A 27,188-nucleotide genomic window follows, 5' to 3' on the forward strand; every position below is an offset into this window, starting at 1 on the left:
GAGCTTCTTTAACCGGATGGCCACGCTGTCCTACAACTGGTTTTGCCACGCGTTTTTGGCCAGATACGGGTCTGGCAGATGGAACCTGTTGCGATGTTGATGCCTGCTGCGGCTTCTCCTCCTCCGCTTCAGAGCTACTGCTGCCTGCACCCTGTTTCCCCAATGGCTGCCAATCGGGGTCACCAACTGGGTCATCTATGACCTCCTCTTCTATCTCGTGTGCAACTTCGTCTGTGTCACCGTGTAAGCCGGAGGTATAGCGTTCGTGACGGGGCACCATAGTCTCATCAGGGTCTGATTCTGGATCAGTACACTGCGAGGGCAATGTTCTGGTCTTAGTCAAAGGAACAGCATAGTAATCTGGCTGTGGCTGTGCATCTATGCACTCCATGCCCGATTCAACTTGTAATGGGCATGGCCTGTTAACTGTTTCACTTTCTAACCCAGGAACGGTATGTGTAAAGAGCTCCATGGAGTAACCCGTTGTGTCGCCTGACGCATCCTTCTCTGTTGTTCTTGGTGAAGAAGACAAGGAAGCGACTTGTCCCTGACCGTGAACATCCACAAACGACGCGCTGCTTTTACATTTAGCAGTTTCAGAAGAGGAGGCGAAAGAGCTAGAGGCTGAGTCAGCAAGGAAAGCCAAAACTTGTTCTTGCTGCTCCGGCTTTAAAAGCGGTTTTCCTACTCCCAGAAAAGGGAGCGTTCGAGGCCTTGTGTAGCCAGACGACAAACCTGGCTCAACAACTCGAGACTTAGGTGCTATATTGCTTTTCCCACGAGCACCTGATGCTCCACCACCACTACCATCATTACCAGCTGGCAATGACCGCCCACGGCCACGACCTCTTCCACCAGAATTCCTCATTGTTTGAAAAACGTAACCAAACTAATGGTATTTGTTACTGTAAAACCAGTTACAAGGTGAACTCAAACTTCTGTTGGATTTATATATCCCTTTATACCAGGGATTCAAGCTTGAGGAGGCTAATTTGCATATTCCAGGTGCCTTCTGGGAAAGCGAAGAGTCTCCCTAAGCTAGAAGATCGTTGGGTACAGCCGGGACCAGCTGCTTGGAAAGAATCACCAAACCAGGGATTCAAGCTTGAGGAGGCTAATTTGCATATTCCAGGTGCCTTCTGGGAAAGCGAAGAGTCTCCCTAAGCTAGAAGATCGTTGGGTACAGCCGGGACCAGCTGCTTGGAAAGAATCACCAAACCAGGGATTCAAGCTTGAGGAGGCTAATTTGCATATTCCAGGTGCCTTCTGGGAAAGCGAAGAGTCTCCCTAAGCTAGAAGATCGTTGGGTACAGCCGGGACCAGCTGCTTGGAAAGAATCACCAAACCAAATTTTTGCCTGTAGGACATTATTGCAAGAGAGCTTGGCTGAGTAGATTACACAAGAAGGAAAACACACAGCAAGTCAGCAGGATCTAGGAGCAACATGGCAGATGTGACAACCTACATGGTGAGCTGCAGCATGTGCTACATGTTCACAGATCGACCAGAAGAAGAGTTAAATTTCACCTGTCAGAAGTGTAGACTAGTGGCCCTTTTAGAAGAAAAGGTGCGGGGTCTGGAAGAAAGAATAGCAACTTTGAAACTCATCAAAGAGAATGAAGACTTTCTAGACAGAACAGAAGCATCTCTACTGGTCACAGAAGGTGAAAAAAGTGTCAGAGAACCTCCAAAAGCAGATGAGTGGAAGCATGTGACCAAAAGAAGCAAGAAGACCATAGAGAAATCACCAACCACACAACTGAAGAACCGATATCAGATCTTTGTAGAGGATGAAGATGGCACACCTAAGGATGAAGCAATACCAGCAAGCAAAAAAGAAAAGGGCACACAGCAACAAGTGACAGCAAAAAGTACAGCCAAGAAGCAACGAATAGTGGTGGTGCTGGGAGACTCACTACTGAGAGGCACAGAAGCAGCCATCTGCAGACCGGACATAACTGCAAGAGAAGTATGCTGCCTTCCAGGTGCGATGATCAAGGATGTGACCGATAGGATACCAAAGCTCTTCAGCTCCAAGGACGTCCACCCATTTCTTCTGATACATGTTGGCACAAATGACACGGCAAGGAAGGACCTACCGACAATCTGCAAAGACTTTGAAGAGTTGGGGAAGAAAGTAAAGGAACTGGATGCACAGGTAGTTTTTTCTTCTATCCTTCCAGTAGACGGGCATGGCACAAGGAGATGGAACAGGATCCTTGATGCAAACAACTGGCTAAGACGATGGTGCAGACAACAAGGATCGGATTCCTGGACCACGGTGTGAATTACTTGTACGATGCACTCCTCGCCAGAGACGGACTACACCTCAACAAACCTGGGAAACACACATTCGCCAGAAGACTCGCTACACTCATCAGGAGGGCGTTAAACTAGAAGAAGAGGGGACGGGAAGAAAAACATTAGACTTGAACAAAGAAGATCCAGGAAAACAAACTCAGAAGGGAGGTAAGAACATTTCTAAAACAATCCACAGCGAGGAGATTGGAACAAAACAAAATCCTCTAAACTGCATGCTTGCAAACGCCAGAAGCCTGACAAACAAGATGGAAGAACTAGAAGCAGAAATATCTACAGGTAACTTTGACATAGTGGGAATAACCGAGACATGGTTAGATGAAAGCTATGACTGGGCAGTTAACTTACAGGGTTACAGTCTGTTTAGAAAGGATCGTAAAAATCGGAGAGGAGGAGGGGTTTGTCTCTATGTAAAGTCTTGTCTAAAGTCCACTTTAAGGGAGGATATTAGCGAAGGAAATGAGGATGTCGAGTCCATATGGGTCGAAATTCATGGAGGGAAAAATGGTAACAAAATTCTCATTGGGGTCTGTTACAAACCCCCAAATATAACAGAAACCATGGAAAGTCTACTTCTAAAGCAGATAGATGAAGCTGCAACCCATAATGAGGTCCTGGTTATGGGGGACTTTAACTACCCGGATATTAACTGGGAAACAGAAACCTGTGAAACCCATAAAGGCAACAGGTTTCTGCTAATAACCAAGAAAAATTATCTTTCACAATTGGTGCAGAATCCAACCAGAGGAGCAGCACTTTTAGACCTAATACTATCTAATAGACCTGACAGAATAACAAATCTGCAGGTGGTCGGGCATCTAGGAAATAGCGACCACAATATTGTACAGTTTCACCTGTCTTTCACTAGGGGGACTTGTCAGGGAGTCACAAAAACGCTGAACTTTAGGAAGGCAAAGTTTGACCAGCTTAGAGATGCCCTTAATCTGGTAGACTGGGACAATATCCTCAGAAATAAGAATACAGATAATAAATGTGAAATGTTTAAGAACATCCTAAATAGGCAGTGTAAGCGGTTTATACCTTGTGGGAATAAAAGAACTAGAAATAGGAAAAACCCAATGTGGCTAAACAAAGAAGTAAGACAGGCAATTAACAGTAAAAAGAAAGCATTTGCACTACTAAAGCAGGATGGCACCATTGAAGCTCTAAAAAACTATAGGGAGAAAAATACTTTATCTAAAAAACTAATTAAAGCTGCCAAAAAGGAAACAGAGAAGCACATTGCTAAGGAGAGTAAAACTAATCCCAAACTGTTCTTCAACTATATCAATAGTAAAAGAATAAAAACTGAAAATGTAGGCCCCTTAAAAAATAGTGAGGAAAGAATGGTTGTAGATGACGAGGAAAAAGCTAACATATTAAAGACCTTCTTCTCCACGGTATTCACGGTGGAAAATGAAATGCTAGGTGAAATCCCAAGAAACAATGAAAACTCTATATTAAGGGTCACCAATCTAACCCAAGAAGAGGTGCGAAACCGGCTAAATAAGATTAAAATAGATAAATCTCCGGGTCCGGATGGCATACACCCACGAGTACTAAGAGAACTAAGTAATGTAATAGATAAACCATTATTTCTTATTTTTAGGGACTCTATAGCGACAGGGTCTGTTCCGCAGGATTGGCGCATAGCAAATGTGGTGCCAATATTCAAAAAGGGCTCTAAAAGTGAACCTGGAAATTATAGGCCAGTAAGTCTAACCTCTATTGTTGGTAAAATATTTGAAGGGTTTCTGAGGGATGTTATTCTGGATTATCTCAATGAGAATAACTGTTTAACTCCATATCAGCATGGGTTTATGAGAAATCGCTCCTGTCAAACCAATCTAATCAGTTTTTATGAAGAGGTAAGCTATAGGCTGGACCACGGTGAGTCATTGGACGTGGTATATCTCGATTTTTCCAAAGCGTTTGATACCGTGCCGCACCAGAGGTTGGTACACAAAATGAGAATGCTTGGTCTGGGGGAAAATGTGTGTAAATGGGTTAGTAACTGGCTTAGTGATAGAAAGCAGAGGGTGGTTATAAATGGTATAGTCTCTAACTGGGTCGCTGTGACCAGTGGGGTACCGCAGGGGTCGGTATTGGGACCTGTTCTCTTCAACATATTCATTAATGATCTGGTAGAAGGTTTACACAGTAAAATATCGATATTTGCAGATGATACAAAACTATGTAAAGCAGTTAATACAAGAGAAGATAGTATTCTGCTACAGATGGATCTGGATAAGTTGGAAACTTGGGCTGAAAGGTGGCAGATGAGGTTTAGCAATGATAAATGTAAGGTTATACACATGGGAAGAAGGAATCAATGTCACCATTACACACTGAATGGGAAACCACTGTGTAAATCTGACAGGGAGAAGGACTTGGGGATCCTAGTTAATGATAAACTTACCTGGAGCAGCCAGTGCCAGGCAGCAGCTGCCAAGGCAAACAGGATCATGGGGTGCATTAAAAGAGGTCTGGATACACATGATGAGAGCATTATACTGCCTCTGTACAAATCCCTAGTTAGACCGCACATGGAGTACTGTGTCCAGTTTTGGGCACCGGTGCTCAGGAAGGATATAATGGAACTAGAGAGAGTACAAAGGAGGGCAACAAAATTAATAAAGGGGATGGGAGAACTACAATACCCAGATAGATTAGCGAAATTAGGATTATTTAGTCTAGAAAAAAGACGACTGAGGGGCGATCTAATAACCATGTATAAGTATATAAGGGGACAATACAAATATCTCGCTGAGGATCTGTTTATACCAAGGAAGGTGATGGGCACAAGGGGGCATTCTTTGCGTCTGGAGGAGAGAAGGTTTTTCCACCAACATAGAAGAGGATTCTTTACTGTTAGGGCAGTGAGAATCTGGAATTGCTTGCCTGAGGAGGTGGTGATGGCGAACTCAGTCGGGGGGTTCAAGAGAGGCCTGGATGTCTTCCTGGAGCAGAACAATATTGTATCATACAATTAGGTTCTGTAGAAGGACGTAGATCTGGGGATTTATTATGATGGAATATAGGCTGAACTGGATGGACAAATGTCTTTTTTCGGCCTTACTAACTATGTTACTATGTTTATAGGTGTGTGAGACTGCAGGGAAAATCAGGCCCAATGTATAACAGTACACAGCTTCAGTGGCAGACAGATATGCCACTAACAGGACTGACGCTGATGCAGACACTACCAATAAAAATCTCCCCCTTTTTATTTTTTCTGGGAGAATATTGAAGAAATGTGGCTCACTCTTATACAGTATATGTTCTGTGGCACAAAATTAGAGACAGATGCCACACACAGCACTGGCAATGAGGCAGAATTGCCAATCTTAATCTCCCACTATTTTTTTTTTCAGGGAGAATTTAAAAGAAATCTGGCCCAGTATTACACACTAGGCTTAATGTGGCACAAAATTTGAGTCAGGTGGCACACACAGGACTGGCACTGAAGCAGAAATGCCAATCTTAATCTCCCACTGTTTTTTTTCAGGGAGAATTTAAAGGAAATCTGGCCCAGTATTACACACTAGGTTTAATGTGGCACAAAATTAGAGACAGATGCCACACACAGCACTGACAATGAGGCAAAATTGCCAACCTTAATCTCCCACTATTTTTTTTTATTTATGGGAGAATTGGCAAGAAATCAGGCCCACTGTTAGACTGTATGTTTTCTGTGCCAGAAAATGAGACACAGATGCCACACACAGGACTGCCACTGATACAGATTTGCCAATTTTAATCTGCACCCTTTTTTTTTTCTTCAGGGAGACTAGTGAATAAATCTGGGCCACTGTATTAGAGTATATTTTCTGTGGCAGAAAGTGGCTTGAAGAGATATAACGAAATAAAAAAAAAAAAAGGGACTGTCCTACAATTACTATCTCCCTGCAGTAATCTCAGCAAAGTATGGCAGGCAGCAATAACAAGGAGTGGACTGCTGCACAAAAAAGTCAAAAGTTTGGACAAACAAACAAGAAAGCTGTGCAGAAAGGAAGGAGCAACAGGATTTGTGCTTTGAAAAAAGCAGTTGGTTTGCACAGCGGTGTACAAACAGCAATGCAGCTATCAGGGAGCCTTCTAGGGCAGCCCAATGAGCTACAGCGCTGAGGAAAAAAAATGTAGCCTCCACTGTCCCTGCAAACAAAAGGTGGTGTTGGACAGTGAAAATCGCTACAGCACAAGCGGTTTGGTGGTTAATGGACCCTGCCTAATGCTATCCCTGCTTCTGACGAAGCGGCAGCAACCTCTCCCTATGCTCAGATCAGCAGCAGTAAGATGGCGGTCGGCGGGAATGCCCCTTTATAGCCCCTGTGACGCAGCAGAAAGCAAGCCAATCACTGCAATGCCCTTCTCTAAGATGGTGGGGACTGAGACCTATGTCATCACGCTGCCCACACTCTGCATCCACCTTCATTGGCTGAGAAATGGCGCTTTTCACGTCATTGAAACGCGACTTTGGCGCGAAAGTCGCGTACCGCATGGCCGACCCCACACAGGGATCGGGTCGGCTTTCATGAAACCCGACTTTGGCAAAAGTCGGCGACTTATGAAAATGACCGACCCGTTTCACTCAACCCTAGTGATGAGTACACCGAGGTTGCTAACCTCCCCACAACCCGAGTTTCCTAGTTTTCCTGACGGCTGTTTACTGCGAGATCGGGAGGGGCATGTGCTCACGAAATGGTACTTTTTACCACAGTAACAACACACTCCCCCTATTTGCTGAATAACAGACAGTTCTCCAGAGTGAGTTGCCACACCCACCTACAGGGGTTTCTCAGATAACGCAGTCTCGATTTCATTTGGCCCCCAACCTCCCGCACCTTGGGGTGTTTCCCTATGCCTCTGGTGAAGACGGCGATCAACCCGGATCGCCAGAGACATGGCCGCCTCAAGGGAGACTGGAGTCTCATACAGGGCTAAATCATCCTTCACCCGTACTGTAAGCCATTCACAGAACAGGCTACAGAGTGCAAGATCATTCCACTTAGTGTCCATGGCTCACCTCCAAAACCCAAAGCAATACTCACCTGCCGACCGGTCTCTTTGCTGAATTTGGAGCAGTGTGGACTCAGCCAAGGAGATGAGGTCGGGGTCATCGTATATAAGGCCCAGCACCCGAAAAAATTCCTCCACCGTGTGAAGCAACTGGCAGGCAGATGGGAGAGAAAACACCCATGCTTGGGGGTCTCCCTGAAGTAGCGATATTATTGTCCCCACATTTTGCCTCTGTACCTGAGGAAGCAGGACGTAACCCAAAGTATAGTTTACAGGTCTCCCTGAAAACAGCAAACTTGTCACTCTCCCCAGAGAACCTGTCAGGGAAAGTGATCTTAGGCTCCACTATGGTTTGCCTGGGAGACGTGATTCCTACACCAGATGTATTACGGTGCTGCAAAACAACTGTGCATAAATCTGCCACCTCCAGACTGAGCTGCTGCAGATGCCCCATCAGAGCAGTAATAGTATCCAGAGTGGATCAGAAAATGGTTACGGTCAGAGCTAAAGTCATGACTCAGTTGTCAGGTGACTCAGGAGCAGAGATTCCTTCCCTGTCCCTAACACTAGGGGGCACCCTAGCTCGCCCTATTCCCTGGGATATTTCTGAAGGTGAAGATGCCTGGGCCGCCACCCTTGCCTTATCTTCTGAGTTAGCCCTCAGTCTGTTCTCTTCCCCCACCCAGGGAAGAGGGATGCTACTGTGCGCCGCTGTACAGCAACCCGACAAACAAGGCTACACAATTAAGGGAAAACTAAAAACACCGGGCATGCAAAATATTCACTCACATATAACAGAGGAATGCACCTGGGAGTGGAGCATGGGAAAAAAGTAGAGGAGGGAAGGGAATTACCACACTTACAAACCATGCAACAGTCACAGATAACTCCTCCAAAACTTCTCATATGAACACCTCTCCTTCTAAGCCATGCAGCAAATGCTAGCTTTGACATGGGTTTGAATCAGGACCAGATTATAAAGGAGATGAGAGTGGTTAACAGAGCTCAGGTGAGAGCTCAGAGTTTCCAACATGGCTGATTAAGCCCTGTTCTGCCAAAAGAAATAAACATTATTAAAAGAAGAAGTGCTTCTTCTCAGTGCAGGAGTAAGAGCAATCAGACGCTGCAGTCTTCTAGCTCCTCTCTGTTGTGATAACCCCGTGATACTTCTTTTCCATAACAGTCAATACATGATGAACATGCAATTTACTCGTGTACAAGACATTTTGTGTAAAAGTGAGCTACCATTTTTAAAGGGAATTCTCATGTTGACTCTTGAGCAACTCAAAGCTATGCATTCTCTTTACATTCTCCTTATTTCTGGGTTTCTGACAAGATGGCCTTTTATCCTTGAATGACAGTTCTGAAGAGCAGAACTGTAGTTTAGTAAAACTATAAAGCACAGCATAAATTCTGGTGTCACATTTAGCTATCAATGGTTTGTTCTGAATGGATACTGAGTGGACGCTGCTATTATATTAACATATAGAGATAAAAAGGCAAGCACACAACTCTGGACAGTAAGAGCAGTAATTAGAGGATCTACTGTTGGAAAAGCCAATGCTGTGGGCTGGTGATTTTGAAAGATTCATAAAAAATAGCTCTTCAGGAGCTGAGAGGTAGGTGAACAGCAAATAGTTGTATAAAAATCAGTGGGTTGGAGAGAGTCTGGTATGTTAGGTGTTGACTTCTCTGAAACGTATCTACTGGACACTCTCAACCAGAGATTGCGCACACACTAATAGGTGAGCTCTAAGTAAGGGCGCAATGAGATTGCCTTATAATACGGACAATGATCACATTGCAATGCTTGGACTGGCCAGGGGCTCTCCTGATCTGAGTATGAAATCATGCATTTCTATGCAGCTATCACCTTCAGGTTAGGAGAGTCATTGACAATTCTGAGCATTGCGATGCGATCGTCTTCCGTGTTATACGGCTGCCCTAAACCAGCTTTACACAAGAAAGATAAATGTTCTCACAGCAAATGAAAATGACAGCAGGTACAGAAAAGAAAGTCAACAGTAAACTTGTTTATTTTCATGCTGTCTAACTAATTAAAGCAATTTAATAACTTAAGAATACCAATTTAAAGAACCTATTTTATAAATGACTTTTACGGTATCTAGATAAAAACATAATATAAGACTTAATTTTATATGATTATTTTGCAAATTCATCATTCTGATATGTACACTGTATATCGATGATTTGACAGCTTCCAATGTGCAAACAAGCCTACTTTTTATTTATTAATGTATTGATAGTGTGAGTACAATGTCACTCAAATCAAAGATATTCTTTTTCCAATGTACTAATTTTAGAATAAAAATTACACCAAATACATTTAATATATAGAATAATATAGAATAACTGTTATATTTGCTCAATACCAATACTGCAATACCCAGAACAATGATTATGTAGTTTCTGCATTACCATATTTATATGTGTAAACAGTCTATCATGATAGGTTTGGGTGCTGGTATCATCATATAAACCCATATTTATACTGTACCATAACAGTCCTGCTATTTCCTCCCAGAGCAGACTGCAGTAGTTTTGTCAGCACAGAATCTCTATATGGAATATGTTGAACTTTCTTGCCCATTGCAACTTCGGCAAGTGCACTGAAAGATCAAAGACACAATATTGGCAAGCTGGTTTGTGTTAAGTAGATCTGTCACCAGTTTTTACAATATAAACTTTACACATTAATAGATCTCTTTGGCTTGATTAAAGGGGTGTATTTACTTTTAATATCCATGTCAGAATGGGCGCATTATATTGAAGTTAATTGAGCATTTTATGTGTCCAGCTACAGAATAAAATTTCACATGAATCCAAGTGTACCACATGAATAGCACATGAGTCCAAGCAGCAGGAGAGACACTGAGGAGCGGTCAACCAGGATGGGTGGACAGAGAATTAAACTTTCATAAATTATTATACAGCCAGTCTAAAATTGGAATTTCAAATGAAATATGCAGCATCAATAGTAAAAAGATCTAATGTTAAAAATAATAAAAAAAATAAAAAAAATGGTTATTCTCACCTTCCAACGGCCCCCGATCTCCTCAGCGGTGCACTCGGCGGCTTCCGTTCCCAGGGATGCTGTGTGCGAAGAACCTGGGATGACGTTATGGCCATCAGAAGGTGAGTATATCACTATTTTTTTTTAATTCTTTTTTTTAACAATTATATGGTTCCCAGGGCCTGGAGGAGAGTGACATGATCCGCTTACTTCCCGCATGGTGGGCATAGCCCCATGCGGGAAGTAAGCGGATCAATGCATTCCTATGTGTGCAGAATGCCCGCGATTCCGCAAATTAAAAAGAACACAGCATGTGCATACAAAATGCAGATTGCATTCTTTTAATAGGATGTTTAATGTATTCGTTTTGTTCGCGGTTTTATAGCGAAAAAAACGCAAAAAATCTGGAACGTGTGCACACAGCCTTAATCTTTCTTCATTGTTTGAAAGTAATTGTTCTTCAAGAGGCCTCCTGCAAATGCATAGATACATTCAATATTCTTAGAAATTAATCTCCTATGGTTAATTACTATAATTATATAGAAACAAACATCATCCTGTGCCCCACATTTTCAAGCCTGGAGTGTTTGAAGGAATTTGGCAGGGAGGGTTAGAAAATCTTGGGGAAGTAACCATAGATCTTCTGGGGATGTGTGTATATGCAAATATACCTAGAAGCCTTAATACTGTTTTGAAGGCAAATATTGATTTGATTCATATTTGTCTTTAGTTCATTCACTTTTCATTTTGTTAATTGATAAAAAAAAACTAATAACACTTCTATTTTTTACAGAAATGAATACTTTGCATAATTTTTAACCCTTTTACCCCCCAAGTCCGTTTTCATCTTCATGACCAGGCAAATTTTAGAATTCTGACCAGTGTCACTTTATGTGGTAATAACTCAGAAATGCTTCAAGGGATCCCACTGATTTTGAGAAACATTTTTTTGTGACATATTGCACTTCTTGACAGTGGTGACATTTCTTTGATATGACTTGCATTTATTTGTGAAAAACAAAGGAAATTTGGCGAAAAAATTGCAATTTTCAAACTTTTCGTTTTTATGCCCTGAATTCAGAGGGTAATCTCACACAAAATGGTTAATAAATAACATTTCCCACATGTCTAGTTTACATCAGCACAATTTTTGAAACATATTTTTTTTTTGTTAGGAAGTTATAAGGGTTAAAAGTTGACCAGCGATTTCTCATTTTTCTAACAATTTATAAAACCAGTTTTTAGAGACCACCTCACATTTGAAGAGACTTTGATGAGCCTATATGACAGAAAATAGCCAAAAGTGACACCGTTCTGAAAACAGCACCCCTCAACGTGTTCAAAACCACGTTCAAGAAGTTTATTAATCCTTCAGGTGCTTCACAGGAATTTATGGAATATGGCAAAAAATGAAAATTTTACTTATTTTCACAAAAATTTTATTTTAGACCCAAATTATTTTATTTTTGTAAGTGGAGCAGGAAAAAAATGGACCCTAAAATTTGTTGTGGAATTTCTCCTGAGCATGCCGATATCCCATATGTGGGGTAAAACCACTGTTTGGGCAGACAGTAGGACTCGGAAGGGAACGAGCGCCATTTAACTTTTTGCATGTAAAATTTACTGGAATAATTAGCAGGCGCCATGTTGCATTTGGAGAGCCCCTGATGTGCCTAAACAGTGCAAACCACCCAAAAATGACACCAGTGTGGAAATTACACCACTCAGGGAACTTATCTAGATGTGTTGAGAGCACCTTGAATCCTCAGATGATGCACAGAAGTTTATAACAGTACTCTGGTGAAAATGGAGCAATATGGTGCATAAAAACGTATAAATTTATTGAATTAACACAAGACATATATCAATACATGTAAGCAACAAACAATTCAGCTCTAAAGAAGATTCAGAGACAGGGGCTGGTGGCCCATCAACCTTCACATCACATTATGGATAAGAGCCTGTCTGGACATGGTAGGGTTGGCTTATATTAGGTTAGATTCTAGGCACAGGCTTAAAATTAAGTATTCTTACCTCCCCACTACTCCTTTTTAGGGTACCGTCACACTATACGATTTACCAACGATCACGACCAGCGATACGACCTGGCCGTGATCGTTGGTAAGTCGTTGTGTGGTCGCTGGAGAGCTGTCACACAGACAGCTCTCCAGCGACCAACGATGCCGAAGTCCCCGGGTAACCAGGGTAAACATCGGGTTACTAAGCGCAGGGCCACGCTTAGTAACCCGATGTTTATCCTGGTTACCAGCGTAAAAAAAACCAAACACTACATACTTACCTTCCGGTGTCTGTCCCTTGCCGTCTGCTTCGCTTCCCGCACTGACTGACTGCCGGCCGGTCGTAAAGTGAAAGCACAGCACAGCGCGCTGTGCTCTGCTTTCACTTTACGGCCGGCAGTCAGTCAGTGCGGGAAGCAGACGGCAAGGGACCTGACGGACACCGGAATGTAAGTATGTACTGTTTTTTTTTTTTTTTTACTTTTACGATGGTAACCAGGATAAACATCGGGTTACTAAGCGCGGCCCTGCGCTTAGTAACCCGATGTTTACCCTGGTTACAAGCGAACGCATCGCTGGATTAGTGTCACACACACCGATCCAGCGATGACAGCGGGAGATCCAGCAACGAAAGAATGTTCCAAACGATCTGCTACGACGTAAGATTCTCAGCAGGGTCCCTGATCGCTGCTGCGTGTCAGACACAGCGATATCGTATGGATATCGCTGGAACGTCACGAATCGTACCGTCGTAGCGATCAACATGGCACTGTGTGACGGTACCCTTAGTGTTTCTTAGGTTTACATAAGCACTATGCACTTTGTTACTGAGTAAAAACCCATTTGATGTAATACGGATGTACATGCTGGTCTCTACCTGATCTTGTCCATTAATTTCCTCTAGAACTGTTTTATTTATTGCCTATATGTATTGATATATGTCTTGTGTTAATTCAATAAATCTTTACCTTTTTATACACCATATTTTGGACATATTGCTCCATTTTCTCCAGTGTATTGTTCAGTTTTTGAGTGTCCTCATTCTGTCCTGCCCTCTCACATAGGTATAAGACCCCTATTGCAGCTTTCTAGTTATGTTTTCTGTTCTGGTCTTCATTCTTCTTACAGATATTTATAATGTTGAGCCGTGAAAATAAAAAAAAATCTATTTTTTCCCAGAAAAATTAGCCCAAAGTTTGCATTTTCACAAGTTTAACAGGAAAAATTGCACCATACAATTTATCATGCAATTTCTCCTGTGTACGCCAATACCCCATATTTGGGGGAAAACTACTGTTTTGGTGCACTGTAGGCTTCAAAAAGGAAGGAGTGACGTTTTGGAACGCAGACTTTGATGAAATGGTCTGTGGGTGTCATGTCACGTTTGAAGAGCACGTGATGAGCCTAAACAGTGGAAACCCCCCACAAGTGACCCCATTTTGGAAACAAGACCCCTCAAAGAATGTATCTAGATGTGTGATGAGCACCTTCATCTCCCAGGTGCTTTACAGAAGTTTATAACTTGAGAAAATAAAAAAAATCTAATTTTTCCCCTAAAAGTATTATTTTAGCCCCAATTTTTTATTTTCACAAGGGTAACAGGACAAAATGGACTCCAAAAATTGTTGTGCAATTTCGTTTGAGTATACCGATACTCCATATGTGGTCAAAACTACTTTTGAGGTACAGTGCAAAGGTCAGAAAGGAAGAAGCACCATATTGGAGTTCAGATTTTGTTGGACTTGTTTGAGGGTGCCATGTCACATTGGCAGAGCACCTGAGGTGCCAGAATAGCAGAACCACCCAATAAGTGACCCCACTTTACAAACTACACTTCTCAATGTGTCACAGAATTTTATGCCATTGGGCAGTGAAGAAAAAAAACTAGATTTTTATCACCAAAATTTCGTTTTAATCCCAGATTTTACATTTTCACAAGGGTAAATGGGCACAAATGGCACCAAAATGTGTCCCACAATTTCTGCTGATTGTAGACATACCCCATATGTGGCTCTACAGTACGTATAATAGTTTGCAGACTCCTTGTACAGAGTCCCTTAGTGCTAGCAAAAGCAGAATCCCCCTCAAGTGACCCCATTTTGGAAATTTACCTCTTTGGGATTTTATCTTCAGGAATAGAGGCAATTTTGATTCCATGGTGGGTGTTTTCTAGAAACAGGAAGCAGTGGAATGTTGTGAAAAATTGCACACTGCCATTGCAGTGCCCATACATTGCAGTCCCAAGTACATTGTAATGCCCAGTACGTTGTGGTGCCCATCTCATGCTTCTGGAGACATGCACCCATAAATTAGGCAGGCTATCATCGCTACAGAAATGCCAAACATGTGGACGTTAAATGTGGTTTAGGCACACTGTGAGGCTCAGAATGTTGTGGGCCATTTGGATTTGAAGAATTTGCTGGATTTCTTTTGAGGGGCGAGTAGCTATTTTGATTTTCCTGAGCCTTTGTACTACCAGTAATGTGGAAGTCTCCTATATTTCCATAAAAAGATGGCAGATTTGAGTGGGAGCTAGCTTTTTTACTGAATTGATTTGAAACCTTTTTTTTAAACATTTTACATTAACATTTGGGATCACATTTATCCTGCACTCTACTCTGAGTCTTATTTTGGGGTTTCCATCTAAATCATTAAGTGAGTTGATTCAGATGAAACACCTGAGAAATCAATTACTATAATGAGGGAGAAAAGTTATTCTAGAATCTGTCTGGCCTCTCTTCAGCACTGTCCTTTGTTAGGGCTAGCGGAACGCACCAAATAATAAGAAAGTTAGAGTAAGGTGCGTTCGCAGCCCGGGGTCCACCGTGCAGAGATGGAACCTGCTGCCAAGTAATGACGGACTATATGGCAGTACAATGTGTATACACACACGGGTTAACTTCACCCTGTGTGAAGGAAGCGAACCCTGTTTTGTCACAGGACCGCAGTATCGTACCAAGAGCACAAGCAAGGAGTCTCAGAACTCAATCCCAAGACACATGATTTGAGTTCATATAGACCTCTTGCGCTCGACACCGCTACTGGGGTGTCAGAGTGACAAAAATAATAATAATAAAGATGCACGAGAGTGCGTGCGGTGCCGCACTGGCGGACGCCACTAACCACCCAGGCTTGGGTCAGGAAAGCGCTGTGAAAGCGCACGGCGCCGCACTGGCAGTCACAGCAATAGACGCTGTTTTGTGTGTTACGTGCTGATGGCTAAGTCGGGCGCTAGATAGCAATCATCCACCTTACGCGAGCAGTCATACACAAGGGAGGGGATAATTAATGAATGACTTTCACACATCAACACACACACGTTTACAAGTTTACACTAGCACATGGCCGTGCGGTCATGCAAACCTTTTATAGCTGCAGCATGTACAGGACCTTCCCAGAAGGACCAATGGAATGCTGCCACAGAAGTTGAGCACCTTCAGGACCTTCCTGGAGGACCAATGGGATCTGCTGCAGTATCTGAGCATGTGACCCTCGATCTCCAATGGGAGATCTTGCCTTGGGCATGCTCAGAAGGGGAAAAGCAGGACTTAGTCCCAAAAGCGTCTGCTCGCTGCTGCCCAGCACTGGCTTCAATGGCAGAAGCTGGAAAAGCAGGAGCAGTAACACTATGCACAGAGTGAGACTGAGCAAGACGCTGGGACCGACGTCTCTGCTGAGCAGACTCCACTGTGGCTGGAGAAGAATGGGAGACCGCAGCAGAGATGGTTCGAGATTCCCCCTGTGCAGAAGCGAGAACTCGACACCTAACAGTCCTTCTCAGAAGTGCACAAAACTGTGGTGGAGCGCACTTTTATGCACGCCTAAAAGACTGATACTGCCGAATCACAGGTCATATTGTGGCCACAGTGCCTCGATCTACCTCATTAAAGGGAATCTCCCACCAAGGGTTCAATCTGAATCACGAATGTCAGAGATTTACACGGAAACCCCAGTGTAAGTGCTCAGTGCAGGATAAATGTGAGCCGAGCCTTACTGCAATCTTTGGGAGATAGAATCTACTATATCAGGGGTGTCAAACTGCATTCCTCGAGGGCCTCAAACCATGCGTGTTTTCAAGATTTCCTCAGCATTGCACAAGGTGCTGGAATCATTCTCTGCAGGTGATTAAATTATCACCTGTGCAATGCAAGGAAATCCTGAAAACATGACCTGTTTGCAGCCCTCGAGGAATGCAGTTTGACACCCCTGTACTATATAATTGTCTAAGGGTCACTTCCTTCTGTCTGTCACGGATATTCATTGGTTGCGGTCTCTGTCTATCATGGAAATCGAAGTCGCTGATTGGTCACCGCAAAACAGCCACGGCCAATCAGCGATGGGCACAGTCCGGAAGAAAATGGCCACTCCTTACTCCCCGCAGTCACTGCCCGCCGCCCGCATATTCCCCTCCGGTCACCGCTAAGCGCTAACACAGGGTTAATGCCGGCGGTAACAGACTGCGTTATACCGCGGGTAACGCACTCCGTTACCGCCGCTATTAACCCTGTGTGTCCCCAACTTTATACTATTGATGCTGCCTATGCGGCATCAATAGTAAAAAATGTAATGTTAAAAATAATAAAAAAACAAAAAAACCTGCTATACTCACCCTCTGTTGTCCGCAGAGCCGGCCGCCATTTTCCGTTCCCAGGATGCATTGCGAAATTACCCAGATGACTTAGAGGTCTCGCGAGACCACTAAGTCATCTGGGTAATTTCGCAATGCATCCTGGGAACGGAAGATGACGGCAGCCGCACGCGTATCGCCGGAGCTCCGCTGGACCCACGAGGTGAGTATATAACTTTTTTATTTTACTTATTTTTTTAACAGAAATATGGTGCCCACACTGCTGTATACTATGTGGGCTGTGTTACATACCACGTGGCTCTGTGCTGTATACTACATAGGCAGTGTTATATACTATGTGGGCTGTGTGATATACTCCGTGGTCTGTGCTATATATTACATGGCCACTGTTAAATACTGCGTGGGCTGTGCTATATACTACGTGATTGGGCAATATACTACGTGGCTGGGCAATATACTACGTGGCTCTGTGCGGTATACTACGTGGCTGGGCAATATACTACGTAGCTGGGCAATATACTACGTAGCTGGGCAATATACTACGTGGCTTTGTGCTGTATACTACGTGGCTGGGCAATATACTACGTGTCTGTGCTGTATACTACGTGGCTGGGCAATATACTACGTGACTGGGCAATATACTACGTGGCTCTGAGCTGTATACTTCGTGGCTCTGTGCTGTATACTACGTGGCTGGGCAATATACTACGTGTCTGTGCTGTATACTACATGGCTGGGCAATATACTATGTGGCTGGGCAATATACTACGTGGCTGGGCAATATACTATGTGGGCTGGGCAATATACTACGTCGCTGGGCAATATACTACGTGACTGGGTAATATACTATGTCGCTGTGCAATATACTACGTCGCTGTGCAATATACTACATGACTGGGCAATATACTACGTGACTGGGCAATATACTACGTGACTGGGCAATATACTACGTGGCTGGGCAATATACTACGTGGCTGGGCAATATACTACGTGATGGGGCAATGTACTACGTGGCTGGGCAATATACTATGTGGCTGGGCAATATACTATGTGGGCTGGGCAATATACTACGTCGCTGGGCAATATACTACGTCGCTGTGCAATATACTACGTGACTGGGCAATATACTACGTGACTGGGCAATATACTACGTGACTGGGCAATATACTACGTGGCTGGGCAGTATACTACGTGGCTCTGTGCTGTATACTACATGGCTGGGCAATATACTACGTGTCTGTGCTGTATACTACGTGGCTGGGCAATATACTACGTGACTGGGCAATATACTACGTGGCTCTGAGCTGTATACTTCGTGGCTCTGTGCTGTATACTACGTGGCTCTGTGCTGTATACTACGTCACTGGGCAATATACTACATGGCTGGGCAATATACTACGTGGCTCTGTGCTGTATACTACGTGGCTCTGTGCTGTATACTACGTGGCTCTGTGCTGTATACTACGTCGCTGGGCAATATACTACGTGACTGGGTAATATACTACGTCGCTGTGCAATAGACTACATCGCTGGGCAATATACTACGTGACTGGGCAATATACTACGTGACTGGGCAATATACTACGTGACTGGGCAATATACTACATGGCTGGGCAATATACTATGTGGCTGGGCAATATACTACGTGGCTGGGCAATATACTATGTGGGCTGGGCAATATACTACGTCGCTGGGCAATATACTACGTGACTGGGTAATATACTATGTCGCTGTGCAATATACTACGTCGCTGTGCAATATACTACATGACTGGGCAATATACTACTTGACTGGGCAATATACTACGTGACTGGGCAATATACTACGTGGCTGGGCAATATACTACGTGGCTGGGCAATATACTACGTGATGGGGCAATGTACTACGTGGCTGGGCAATATACTATGTGGCTGGGCAATATACTATGTGGGCTGGGCAATATACTACGTCGCTGGGCAATATACTACGTCGCTGTGCAATATACTACGTGACTGGGCAATATACTACGTGACTGGGCAATATACTACGTGACTGGGCAATATACTACGTGGCTGGGCAGTATACTGCGTGGCTCTGTGCTGTATACTACATGGCTGGGCAATATACTACGTCGCTGGGCAATATACTACGTCGCTGTGCAATATACTACGTGACTGGGCAATATACTACGTGACTGGGCAATATACTACGTGACTGGGCAATATACTACGTGGCTGGGCAGTATACTACGTGGCTCTGTGCTGTATACTACGTGGCTGGGCAATATACTATGTAGCTGGGCAATATACTACGTGGCTTTGTGCTGTATACTACGTGACTGGGCAATATACTACGTGTCTGTGCTGTATACTACGTGGCTGAGCAATATACTACGTGACTGGGCAATATACTACGTGGCTCTGTGCTGTATACTTCGTGGCTCTATGCTGTAAACTACGTGGCTCTGTGCTGTATACTACGTCACTGGGCAATATACTACATGGCTGGGCAATATTTTTACGTGGCTCTGTGCTGTATACTACGTGGCTCTGTGCTGTATACTACATGGCTCTGTGCTGTATACTACATGGCTCTGTGCTGTATACTATGTGGCAGGGCAATATACTACGTGGCTCTGTGCTGTATACTACGTCGCTGGGCAATATACTACGTGACTGGGTAATATACTATGTCGCTGTGCAATAGACTACATCGCTGGGCAATATACTACGTGACTGGGCAATATACTACGTGACTGGGCAATATACTACGTGACTGGGCAATATACTACGTGACTGGGCAATATACTACGTGACTGGGCAATATACTACATGGCTGGGCAATATACTACGTGACTGGGCAATATACTACGTGACTGGGCAATATACTACGTGACTGGGCAATATACTACGTGACTGGGCAATATATTACGTGGCTGGGCAATATACTATGTGGCTGGGCAATATACTACGTGGCTGGGCAATATACTACATATATAACATATTCCGCAGCGCTTTACACACATTATCATCGCTGTCCCCGATGGGGCTCACCGTCTAAATTCCCTATCAGTATGTCTTTGGAATGTGGGAGGAAACCGGAGAACCCGGAGGAAACTCACGCAAAGACAGGGAGAACATACAAACTCTTTGCAGATGTTGTCCTGGGTGGAATTTTAACCCAGGACTCCAGCGCTGCAAGGCTGCAGTGCTAACCACTGAGCCACCGTGCTGCCCTCCACCGAGCCATCGTGCCAGTGCCATTTTTTCTGCTTGGCTGCTATCACACACTAAGAAACTCTTTTTATTGTAAAAACAAGTTTTTGCATTGCCATATTTTAAGAACAATATTTTTTTCATATTGCTACTGACAGTCATGTGGGGGCTTATTTTTTGAAGGACGAGTTGACATTTTTATTGGTACCATTTTCGAGCACATGACATTTTTTTATCACTTTCTATTCTGATTTTTGGGAGGAAGAGTGAACAAAAAACAGAAATTTAGGAATTGTTTTTTTTTTTTTAATGCCGTACCGAGTGTGGTAAAAGTGAAAAGGCAGCTTTATTCAAGTCAGTATGATTACAGTGATACCACATTTAGTTTACTTTTTATTTTTCATCTGATTGAGCTGTACTGTGGCTTTCTTTTGTGGGACAAGATGACAATTTCAGCAATACCATTTTTATTTAGATTTGGGTTTTTGATCGCGTTTTATTCCACTTTTTGTTCAGCGGCATGATAATAAAGCATCGTGTTTTGCCACTTTATTTTGTATGGTGTTCGCTGAAGGGGTAAACTAGTGGGACAGTTTTATAGGGGTCATTCCAGACATGGCGATACCAAACATGCGTATTTTTATTGTATTGTGGCAGCAGAGATGATGGAGAAATTAATTTCTCCACCTCCTCCGCAGCTGTGCTGCGATCCTCTCGTGCTAGAGGATCGGAGCATAGTGCACTGACATTCGGCTCCAGCTCGCAGCAGAGCAGGAGCCAAGTGTCATTAGCATATTGCATCTGGTATGATAAGCTAGTGTGTCTCCGGACTGAGGCTATATGCACACGTTGCGGATTTTGCTGCAGATTCGCATTTGCGGGTCTGCAGCAGTTTCCCATGAGTTTACAGTACAATGTAAACCTATGGGAAACCGAAAACGCTGTGCCCATGCTACGGAAAAAAGCGCGGAAACGCAGCGGTTTACATTCTGCAGCATGTCAATTCTTTGTGCGGATTCCGCAGCGGTTTTACACCTGCTCCATAATAGAAAACCGCAGGTGTAAAGCCGCAGTGGAATCCACACAAAAACCGCAGTAAATCCGCTATGAATCCACAGGAATAACGTGGTGTTTTTGCCCTGCAGATTTATCAAATCCGCTGTGGAAAAATCCGCAGAGGACCATTCTATGTGTGCACATAGCCTCAGTTAGATCATGCACTGCGAATGATCTAATCATGTTGCTAGATCAGAGGGCTGAGGGGCTCCCTCCCTCAGCCTGCCTTCTGAATGCTGAGGTTGATATCAATCGCAGCATTTAGGGGGTTAAAGTGCCAGGGGAAATGTGTACAATGCTCCTGGGACTGAGTGCTGGGTGCCAGTTGTCAGAATCAGCTGACACCTGGCGGCAGGGGTGGATTAAGGGTAGCCAGGGCCCCAGGCTGTTCAGACACTGTGGGCCCCCCCCCGGTCATTTGCCGGGGGTCATGTGCCAGGGGTCATGTGTCGGGGGTCATGTGCCGGGGGTCATGGCCGGGCCCTACTCTACTGTAAACTATTAAATATTTGTTAAAATATGCAATACAATTTAGGTATATTTTGATTTATTTTTAAATTTTTAAAATGACCAATATCACATACAAGGAACAAATACAACCGCACCATGACCAGACCACAAATTACAACCACAGTGATCGAATAATATCACATACAAGGAACAAATACCACCGCACCATGTCAAGACCCCATATTACCACCACTTGGTGACCAAATAGCACATACAAGGAACAAATACCGCAACAACATTTCCAGACCACATATTACCACCACATAGTGACTGAATACTACAATACTGATCAGTAATAAAAAAAAACCAAAAACACAATACTATCACCATAAGTGGCAGTATTCACAGGAGATCTGTACTTAGTATGCAGTGTCTGTGTAGAGGTAATACAGAGATCACTGGTGGTATTATACACAGGAGCTCTGTACATAATGTATAGGTAATACAGTGATCACTGGTGACATTGTACACAGTACCTCTGTATATAGTATACAGTGTATAGTGTCAGTGTATAGGTAACACTGACTCACCAGTGACGTCTCTAGGTGAAGTCCTTCATCTTTCATCCAGCACAGACCGCCATCATTTCTTCCAGCCAGGACTCATTTCTGCAGAAAATAACACAGTTATCTCAAGCTCCGCTTGCAGAACACATTACTTAATTTTTCGCAACTTCTACATTACACCACATGAAGAAAAAAAGGCAATATAGTGTCACTGCACAGTAACAGGACTGCCCCCCCATTTAAAACAGTATACTCAAAAAAATTAAATAAATACATCGCTGCAGTAATAATATCCCTTAATTAGCCCCCATGGTAATAATAATATCCCCCATCCTGCCCCTGTGTTTCTCATTCCTGGCTCCAGCCATATGTTCTCGCATCCTGCACTCATGAGTATCCATTCTACCCCATATAATCTCCCCATCCTGCCCCATCAGTCTCCATCGTATCCATCCTGCCCCATGATCCAATCTGCCCCAGTATGTCCAGCATATTGCTCCAGTGTTCAGCAATCTGCCCAGTGTGTCCAGCAATCTGCCCCAGTGTCTCCAGCATTGCCCCAGTGTGTCCAGCAATCATCTGCCCCAGTGTGTCCAGCATTGCCCCCAGACAGTGTGTCCAGCAATCTTCCCCAGTATGTCCAGTATATTGTCCCAGTGTGTCCAGCATTGCCCCCAGACAGTGTGTCCAGCAATCTGCTCCAGCGTCTCCAGCAATCTGCCCCAGTGTCTCCAGCATTGCCCTAGTGTGTCCAGCAATCATCTGCCCCAGTGTGTCCAGCATTGCCTCCAGTGTGTCCAGCAATCTGCCCCAGTATGCCCAGCATATTGCCCCAGTGTGTCCAGCATTGCCCCCAGACAGTGTGTCCAGCAATCTGCCCCAGTGTGTCCAGCATATTACCACCAGTGTGTCCAGCAATCAGCCACAGTATGTCCGGCATTGCCCCCAGTGTGTCCAGCAATCTGCCCCAGTATGTCCAATTGTCCAGCATTGCCCCCAGTGTGTCCAGCCATCTTCCCCAGTGTGTCCAGAAATCTGCCCCAGTGTGTCCCGCAATCTGCCCCAGTGTGTCCCGCAATATGCCCCAGTGTCTCCAGCAATCTGCCCCAGTGTCTCCAGCATTGCCCCAGTGTGTCCTCCAGCATTGCCCCCAGTGTGTCCAGCAATCTGCCCCAGTGTGTCCAGCAATCTGCCCCAGTGTCTCCAGCATTGCCCCAGTGTGTCCAGCAATCATCTTCCCCAGTGTGTCCTCCAGCATATTGCCCCCAGTCAGACAGTGTCACTGTCCAGCATTCTGGCCCGCCCGGATTGCCGTTAGCAAAAAAAAAAAAAGTGTTTTCCTCACCTGACCAGCGCTCCAGGCGGCGAGCTCCCTCCAGCAGCGCGCACTCGCCAGCGACCGACAATGATGTCAGACGCTGGCGATGTGTGCGCTGCACCTGTGGCTGACTTCAGCTGCGAGCCTCCAATTGGCTGGCGGCTGTTGTTAACTATTGACGTGCGGGCGTGCGCCCGGACGTTAATAGGTGAAACCGCAGCAGCGCCGGTAGAGGCCCGGTGAGCAGATGAGATGGGGCCCGATGCGGACCCCCTCTGCCCACCCGGCCCATAAGTGATACGCCAGTCAGGGCACGGGCAGTAATGCCCTGATGGCGGCGGGCAATCTGTGCGGTAGCCCAGGGCCCCCCCACACCACTGGGCCCTGGGCTACCGCCCAGATTGACCTTCTTATAATCCGCCCCTGCCTGGTGGCGATTGAGAGCACACAGCTTCTGTGAGCGCAAAATCACCTGGACGTGTCCATAAGTCCGAGGTCGGTAAGTACCAACCGACCTGGACGTATGGATACGTCCAAGGTCGTAAAGGGGTTAAAAAATTTTGCAGTCCAGATTTATTTTTTATTGTTAAATTTAATAAATACTATTGTCATATGAAGGGAAGATATCCCAGCAATCCCACTTGACATCTCCTTTCATTTGACACTGGTTTTTATTACATTTAACAGTGAAAAAAATACAGTACTGTGATAAGTTTTACGCAGGTGTAGAAAAAATTATGCAAAGTAAAAATACTTTAAAAAGTAGAAGTGTCAACATTTTTTTAATCAATTAACAAAGAGAAAAATGAATATACATGTGTATGTGTGTGTATATGTATATATATATATATATATATATTTATTTTTGCAAATATTAATGCTTAGTGACTGGTGCACCTGACTATGCAATACCTGATAACATTTCCGAGGGTAGTTAAGCTGAGGTTTACACATGCTCCTTCTTTTAGGCGATCTCCTTCAGAACCAGATGACTTTTGTCGTTCACTGCCAGCTAGATCCACCAAGTTTATAACTGATTGTTTAGTAATATCATCATCTAAAAAAATCTAAGGTATACAAAAACAACACAATAGTTACTTAGAAAACAGAAAAAAACAAAACAATTTAAGTTGCACTTGCATGTCAGGGTTGCTCCTCTTTAACCCCTTCCCGACATGCACCATGCATACACTGCTTTTCGGGAACTTCGTTCCTGCAATCAGGAGTATATGAACAGTGCCGCGAATGCGCAGCCTCAACTGTGTGCCGTGGAGATCAGGGGCGGGTATCAGCTCTGTGTGAGGCTGTCATCACACTCGCAGTATTTGGTCAGTATTTTACATCAGTATTTGTAAGCCAAAACCAGGAGTGGGTGATAAATGCAGAAGTGGTGCATATGTTTCTATTAGGCCGGGGACACACACAACGTATAAAAAAACGGACTGTTTTTGACGGACGAGAATCGCACAAATTTTTACAAAACAGTGATCCGAGTGCAGTGCAAGGATGCGATTTTCTCGCATCAAATGATCCGTTTGACATCCGTGTGACATCCGTATGGCATCCGTATGGCGAGAATTTCTCGCAGGCTTGCAAAATGGGCATATAACGGTTTTTCCACCTGAAAAAATTTAAATCATCACCAAGAACATTATTTAATGGCCCTAAACACAGGTGCCACACACCAATCTATGCAGTAGAGTCCCTGCTGTGTTGATGCACTTCGGATTGATGAGCAACATGTCTGATCGACTGACTTTCAACACCACAGAGCGTGTGCTTTTCAACTGGGTACTTTCCCAACGTTTTGGCCAGCCATACCCAGTTATTGTAGATCCGAGGAGGCGGAGACGGATGTGGGTACATCCACTTATCAACATATCAATAAAGGCCATTTCAGCCGTCTGTATGCTGCTCTGAGGACTAATCCGGACAAGTTCTTCAACTATTGTCGGATGAGGATTCAAACCTTTGACATTTTGTTGGAGATTTTGCGTCCAGGGATCACGAAGAAGGACACCAGGATGCGCAAATCTATTTCAGCTGAGGAGCGCCTTATCCTTACCTTGCGGTATGCCTTAATACTAATTGACCCAATCTGTTACACATTTTTTTGTCGATCCCCCTAATTCAAATTAGATACTTAAATGGTTAAGTAACTTCAACATAATTTGTCCTTATTTTCTTAATGTAAATTTTTTAAAAGATCAAAGCCATAGCATCTCATTTTTTTTTTATTAAAAAAAGTCTTTTATTGCCCCATATCACCCTGTATTGTGTTAATTTTATCTTTGAAAACAATATTCTTTTGTCTTTTAGCTTCCTTGCCACTGGCCTATCATATGCGGCCCTGCATTTAGAGTTTTTATTGGGCAAATCTACAATTTCTGGGATTGTGCGGGATACATGCACGGAAATCTGGCGAAGACTCCATCAAGAGGTGATACCTGAACCAAAAATGGCAGACTGGTTACGTATTGCTCAAGGATTTCAGGACACATGCCAGTTTCCGCACTGTATTGGGGCTCTTGACGGAAAGCACATCCGTGTGTGTAAGCTGCCGGGATCAGGGACCCAATTCTATAATTATAAACAGTTTTTCTCTGTAGTGCTGTTGGCCCTAGTCGACAGCAACTACAGGTTTATAATTGTAGATATTGGGGCCTATGGGAGAACTGGAGACTCTAGAGTCTTCAGTTCTTCCATTATGGGTCGGCAGCTGCGCAACAATGAATTGGATCTCCCACCCCCAAGTCACATACCAGGTGCTAATTTGGATGCGGTGCCTTACATGATGGTAGCAGATGAGGCCTTTCAATTATCAAGGAACGTCATGAGACCCTATCCACGGAGAGGCCTGGACTACCGGCGCAGAATCTTTAATTTGCGTCTTTTCCGTGCCCGCCGTCTGGTCGAGTGTTCATTCGGCATTCTCAGTGCAAAATGGCGGGTCCTTCAGTCTGCAATCCAACTGAGTGAAGGCAATGTAAATGGCGTGATTAAAGCATGTGTTGTTCTTCACAACTTTACAAGAGACCATGATTGCCCATCATCTGCTGCAGATGACATTGATTATGCAAATACTGTCTTGACAACTACACGTGTTCGTCCTTCACGTCGTCAGCCCTCTGGCCTAAAAGTTCGTGATGTTTTAACCAATTTTTTTGTGTCACCAGAGGGATCTACGGTTTGGCAAGACAATGCTGTTTTGCCATAATTTTATTTTAGATTCTAAGTTAATAATTCACATAATTTCCTTCAGAAATTGGTGTAATATGTATCTGATGATGAAAAGATGTAAGTGTGTAAAGTTGACAAATCATGTGTTTAGCTGGACCAATACATAAGACTCTGTTTTCAGAACAAATTTTTACTGCTCTGCGCATATATATATGTATTCCAAAAACATATTTCAATTTTCATATGTAATTTAACCAAAACAAACAACACAGCTTTACATGCCATGGTCACAAAAAACTAAGGCCAACAAAAAGCCAAAATGACAGGCAAAATATAACATCCAAAACATTACAGGTTATGGTAGGTTGGGGGTGGTGATGGTGATGGCGGGTGTCCAGCATGTGCTGAACTTGGCCTGGGTGGTTGACCAACCACTCTGTCTACCT

Source organism: Ranitomeya imitator, chromosome 5 (genome assembly GCF_032444005.1).
Source record: "Ranitomeya imitator isolate aRanImi1 chromosome 5, aRanImi1.pri, whole genome shotgun sequence".
In the NCBI taxonomy this organism is placed as follows: domain Eukaryota; kingdom Metazoa; phylum Chordata; class Amphibia; order Anura; family Dendrobatidae; genus Ranitomeya; species Ranitomeya imitator.